At 45.4% G+C, this 6,706-nt stretch overlaps 1 long non-coding RNA gene across 1 annotated transcript; it reads left to right on the top strand.

Annotated features, from left to right (window-relative positions):
- Positions 1–737: 737 nt before the first annotated feature.
- Positions 738–2,944, top strand: LOC133635665 (uncharacterized). The gene is made up of 3 exons (XR_009822101.1): positions 738–818; positions 2,433–2,607; positions 2,753–2,944. It is a non-coding gene; the product is annotated as an uncharacterized LOC133635665 (long non-coding RNA).
- Positions 2,945–6,706: the final 3,762 nt, after the last annotated feature.

Consider the following 6,706-nt stretch of genomic DNA (forward strand, 5'->3'; position numbering starts at 1 on the left):
TGTGTGCTGCCGGATCTCCGCCACCAGATGGAGCCCGCGGTCTCAATGTTGAGACCCGCCCACATTGAGGGAAAATAAGCCCCTCCTCGATCTGCGGGCTGCAGCCAGGGGCACTTGGCAGAAGCTGCACTGACATGAAACTGGGCCGGCACTCGTTTGACTAGCTGAAAAAAAAAAAAAAAAAAAAAATTCGGGAGGAGTGCTGGAGTCACTCCCGGGAGGGTTGTTACCGCGGCACTGCCGCAATGTATAATCGCCGGTCCAGCTTTAGTGTTAATTTGATATTGCCTCAAGGGCCAAGTCAAATTACACGTTGGGCCAAATTTGGCCCACAGGCCAGAGTTTGACACCCATGACCTTCACTGTAAAAAATTACTGTAAAAATAAAAAATAAAATTACAGTTATATACTCCATCCATCCATCCATTTTCTACCGCTTATTCCCTTCGGGGTCGCGGGGGGCGCTGGAGCCTATCTCAGCTACAATCAGGCGGAAGGCGGGGTACACCCTGGACAAGTCGCCACCTCATCGCAGGGCCAACACAGATAGACAGACAACATTCACACTCACATTCACACACTAGGGCCAATTTAGTGTTGCCAATCAACCTATCATGTTCTTCATAAATGCAGTTAAGTACTGTAAATTTTGTTGCATTTTTCAAAAAATATCGACCAGCAGTAAGTTACTGTAAAACCTACAGTGTAATTCAGTATTTTTCAGACTTGTTTCTTGGGTCCGCCCACAATTCGTCCAACCGAGCTTCATTTCACCTGGCTAAATCCATCCTACTGCATCGTGTGTTTTTGATAACAAGGTAAGAGTCACTTGTACCTTGATGTGTCATTTTCTGTTTGAATTACTTTATATATATATATTTATAAAGTCCGAAATGTCAGCATCACAGACACTATCGTTGACCACGCGCATGTACCGCCGCATGCTAGCTAGCTAAGTTTTCTTCTTTTTTGTCATAGTCATCATAAAAGATGATAACTTGCAACATATGTGCTACGACTTGCAGCAATGTATTTGCGTATGTTAGACACATGCGAAGTCATAGTTGTATGCCTAATGCATCGTTTAAGTGTGCTTTCCCTAAATGCACAAGAGTTTTTTCCAACTTCTCAGCCTTCAAAACTCACAGCCGTCGTCATAAATATGGCAAGAGTAGGACTGATATGTATAGCGCAGAAGGTTTACCTTGTAATATTGTCTCATGTAGCGCGAAGTGCGATGATATACGGGCCCTTCTCCTGCATTTGAAAAGTCATATTACCGAAGGTAGGACAGTTACGTGCCCCTTCAGTCAATGTGAAAAAAGATTTACAGTTAAGTCTACTTTCACATCGCACGCGTCAAGGAAGCACTACGGCTACACTGAACGAAGTTTGACTTGATCAACAGCAAATCCAAGCAGCTCTTGTGTTATTAACACTGATGATGACTATTGTGATATGCAACTTGAGAATTCAGGATATTCCTGTTATGAAGACATGGAGGTCTACTTGCATTAAAAAAATGTTCACAGCACTGAAAAAAGGTTGAGAACCACTGCCTTAGGACAGTGGTTCTCAACCTTTTTTCAGTGATGTACCCCTGTGAACATTTTTTAAATTCAAGTACCCCCTAATCAGAGCAAAGCATTTTTGGTTGAAAAAAAGAGATAAAGAAGTAAAATACAACACTATGTCATCAGTTTCTGATTCATTAAATTGTATAACAGTGCAAAATATTGCTCATTTGTTGTGGTCTTTCTTGAACTATTTGGAAAAAAAGATATAAAAATAACTAAAAACTTGTTGAAAAATAAACAAGCGATTCAATTATAAATAAAGATTTTTACACATAGAAGTAATCAACTTAAAGTGCCCTCTTTGGGGATTGCAATAGAGATCCATCTGGATTCATGAACTTCATTCTCAACATTTCTTCACAAAAAAAGAAATCTTTAACATCAATATTTATGGAACATGTCCACTACGCTTTAACCAAGCCTCCATTGTTTTCTACATGGATAGTTGATTGACAGTTGGTGCCGTGTGGCACCGCCAGGTAGAGTCAAACCATCATGGCATGGGGGAAACTCTGGCTTTATGGTAATGAATGGAATAGCCTACTTGATTAGTTGTTCAGTTTATGAACTTACATTCATATTTTGTCGAAGTATTATTCAATAAATATATTTATAAAGGATTTTTGAATTGTTGCTATTTTTAGAATATTTAAAAAAAATCTCACGTACCCCTTGGCATACCTTCAAGTACCCCCAGGAGTACGCGTACCCCCATTTGAGAACCACTGCCTTAGGAGACTAGATGTAAACAGAGGAAAGAGAGAGCGAGTGAGGTGGCCATTCCAAATACTTTTAAAATGCTACCCATATTGGATACTGTTTAGGAACATAAACTGCATTTCTTGACTGTACCAGTTGCTGGTGACAAAGTCACAATAAAACGTTGGATGATCAGCATGGAAGGTGATGTCATCTGCAAAGGCGTCCAACCTAGCTTAATCTCAGGGCTTGCTGCCCTTCTTGCCACCTACTATGTGTTCAACTTGGAATACCAAGAGGAAGGTCCTCGGACATTGGAATTTGTTCAAAGGTAAATCCTCTTGATACTGTTAAAATACTGTTAGGATATTTTATTTTATATTTCTCACCTCTGTTCAGGAATTTGACTTGTCATTTCCCCAATTGTGTGCCTTAAATCAATGACTCTTCTGTTCCTTTGTGTACCTTCTTATTAGGGACCGAAGCACCAGTTTGACTCTAGGATACAGAGAAGGTAGGTAATGTGCAGGTAAAGATATGTTGACTGGGTCAAAGAAGGAAGCACCTGTTTGACCCCAGGATGCAGAAAAAGTAGGTAATTTGCAGGTAAAGATATGTTGACTGGATGATGGCAGGAAGCACCAGCTTGACCCGAGAATGCAGAGCAAGTAGGTAATGTGCGGGTGAAGATATGTTGAATGGGTAAAGGCAGGAAGCACCAGTGTGACCCCACCATGCAGGGAAGGTAGGTAATGTGCGGGTGAAGGTATGTTGAATGGGTGAAAGAAGGAAGCGCAGGTGTGGTCGAGGCCATGCAGACAAGGTAGGTATGTGCAGGTGAAGATGTGTTGTATGGTGAAAGAAAGAAGCACCAGTGTGACCCAAGGATGCAGGGAAGTTAGGTAATGTGCAGGTAAAGATATGTTGAATGGGTGAAGGCAGGAAACACCAGCTAGACGCCAGGATACAGAGAAGGTAGGTAATGTGCAGGTAAAGATATGTTGAATGAGTAAAGGCAGGAAACACCAGCTTGACTCCAGGATACAGAGAAGGTAGGTAATGTGCAGGTAAAGATATGTTGAATGGGTAAAGGTAGAAAGCACCAGCATGACCACACTATGCAGAGAAGGTAGGTAATGTGCAGGTAAAGATATGTTGAATGGGTAAAGGCAAGAAGCACCAGTGTGACCCCAGGATGCAGAGAAGATAGGTAATGAGCAGGTAACAATATGTTAAATGGGTGAAAGCAGGAAACATCAGCGTAAATACACGGTCCCGTAGATGGAGAGAAAACATAAATAGAGAGAGGGATTGGGGAGGCTTTAGCATTGTCTTCCTCTCTGAATTTGTCTTAATGGGTTTTAGAGCATTCACTCATCTACAGCTGTGGTTATGGTATAGGCTCACATATATCCTAAAATTGATATTAATATTTGTGCAGTGCATATTCCTAAATAACAATGTGAGGGGGGTTCTGTATCGACTGCAAGTAATCTTCAATCACAACAGAATATCTAATATGCTTTCTCTCTTTTTTAGGCGATTCATTGGCGTTAACCCTGAGAGGGGAACAAAGGCTAGCCAGGGAAAGGTGGTGTCCAAGAAGACCAGGAAGCTGGTCCAGAAAAAGGCAGCAACTGTAAATCCTCACGTAGCCACCCTTATAAAACATCTCACAGACTTTGAGTGGGGCTTTATGTAGCCGACAACTAAACACTGGACTCGTGTTCAGTGTTTTGTCTCCAGTTAGAAATTAAGTGGACATGTTATAAATGTTAAAATGCTTTACTGAAAATAAGAAGAATGCACTAAATGTACTTTGAATGTATTTGATGCACTTTAAAATAATTGGTTAATAAAAACATAATCTTGCAAGGCCATTTCTCCAGTCATTTTTATGCCAGCAGATTGCAGGGATTTTGATTTTGAAAAATTAAAAGTTCAACTCATTAACTTCTAGTGGCATTATACTGTAAAGCTCAGTCTATAGTGCTTACAATTATTTTACTGTAATTAACTGTTAATGGATATTACAGTAGATACACTAAAATAACAGTGTAATGCCGCTAAACAGATGACAGTATTATGCTGTGAAGCGTATATTTGACCGGTAAATTGAAAGCTTTTCCTTCTGGCGCAGCTCCTTCTTACCACAACGAATCGATATCGGCGTCCTCATTACTGAAGACGCCGCACCGATCAGCCTGTGCATCTCATGATCCACTCTTCCCTCACTCATGAACAAGACTCCAGGTACTTGAACTCATCCACTTGGGGCAAGATCTCCTGCCCAACCTCGAGATGGCACTCCACCCTTTCCCGGGCGAGAACCTCGGACTTGGAGGTGCTGATTCTCATCCCAGTCGCTTCACACTCGGCTTCGAACCAATCCAATGAGAGCTGAAGATCCTGGCCAGTTAAAGCCATAAGGACCACATCATCTGCAAAAAGGAGAGACCTAATCCTGCAGCCACCAAACCGGATCCCCTCAACGCCATGACTGCGCCTAGAAATTCTGTCCATAAAATTTATGAACACATTTGGTGACTAAGGGCAGCCAACACTAGGGTTGGACTCCGGTCCAACCCTCACTGGAAAGGGGTCCGACATACTGCTGGCAATGCGGACCAAGCTCTGACACTGATCATACAGGGAGCGACCCGCCACAATCAGACATGCCGATACCCCATACTCTCTGAGCACTCCCCACAGGACTTCCCGGGGTGGCCACGGTCGAATGTCTTCTCCAAGTCCACAAAGCACATGTAGACTGGTTGGACAAACTCCCATGCACACTCAAGGACCCTGCCGAGAGTATAGAGCTGGTCTACCGTTCCACGACCAGGACGAAAACCACACTGTTCGTCCTGGATCCGAGGTTCCTCCTCTCCAGTACACATGAATAGACCTTACCGGGAAGGCTGAGGAGTGTGATCTACGATAGTTGGAACACACCCTCCGGTTCCCCTTCTTAAAGAGAGGAACCACCACCCCGGTCTGCCAATCCAGAGGTACCGCCCCTGATGTCCATGCGATGTTGCAGAGTCTTGTCAACTAAAACAGCCCCACAGCATCCAGAGCCTTAAGGAACTCCGGACGGAGCTCATCCACCCCCGCGGCCTTGCCACCGAGGAGCTTTTTAACTACCTTGGCAACCTCAGCCCCAGAAATAGGAGAGCCCACCACAGATTCCCCAGGCACTGCTTGGCCTGTCGGTATGCCCGCTGCCTCTGGAGTCCCATGAGCCAAAAGGACCAGATAAGCTCTTTCTTCAGCTTGACGGCATCCCGCACTGCTGGTGGCCACCAGCGGGTTCTAGGATTACCGCCACGACAGGCACCAAACACCTTGCGGCCACAGCTCCAATCAGCTGGCTTGAAAAGAGAGGCACGGAACATGATCCATTCAGACTCAATGTCCAGCACCTCCTTTGTGACATGTTCAAAGTTCCTCCGGAGGTGGAAAAAGAAACTCTCTCTGACAGGAGACTCTGCTAGGCATTCCCAAAAGACTCTCACAATGCGTTTGGGCCTGCCAGGTCTGTCCGGGATCCTACCCCACCATCGGAGCCAGCTCACCAGGTGGTGATCGGTAGAAAGTTCGCCCCTCTCTTCCCCCGAGTGTCCAAAACATGAGGCCGCAAATCCCATGACACAACTACAAAGTCAATCATGGAACTGCGGCAGAGGGTGTCCTGGTGCCAAGTGCACATATGGACACCCTTATGTTTGAACATTGTGTTTGTTATGGACAATCCGTGACGAGCACAAAAGTCCAATAATAAAGCACCACTTGGGTTCAGATCCGGGTGGCCATTTTTCCCAATCACGACTCTCCAGGTTTCAAAGTCGTTGCCAACATGAGCGTTGAAGACCCCCAGCAGATCAAGGGAATCACCCGAGGGAGCACTCTCAAGGGAATCCAAAAAGAGCGGGTACTCTGAGCTGCTGTTTGGTGCATAAACACCAACAACAGTCAGGACCCGTCACCCAACCCGAAAGCGGAGGGAAGCTACCATCTCGTCTTCTGGGTTAAGTCCAACGTGCAGGCTTTGAGCCGGGGGGCAACAAGAATTGCCAACCCAGCCTCTCATTACTTGCAACGCCAGAGTGGAAGAGAGTCCAACCCCTCTTGAGATAACAGGTTCCAGAGTCCTTGCTGTGCGTCGAAGTGAGTCCAGCTTTATCTAGCCGGGAACTTCTCCACCTCGCGAGGTGACGTTCCACGTCCCAAGAGTGAGCTTATGTAGCCGATAATCGGACCGCCAAGTGCCCTGCCTTCGGCTTCCGCCCAGCTAACACTGCACCCGACCTCTATGACCCAGCCCATGAGTGGTGAGCCTATTGCAGGGGGACCCACGTTGCCTCTTCGAGCTGGGCCCCATGGGCACCAGTCGCTCGCCATCGTGCCCCACCTCTGGGCCTGGCTCC

The sequence above is a fragment of the Entelurus aequoreus genome, linkage group LG20 (genome assembly GCF_033978785.1).
Source record: "Entelurus aequoreus isolate RoL-2023_Sb linkage group LG20, RoL_Eaeq_v1.1, whole genome shotgun sequence".
NCBI lineage: Eukaryota > Metazoa > Chordata > Actinopteri > Syngnathiformes > Syngnathidae > Entelurus > Entelurus aequoreus.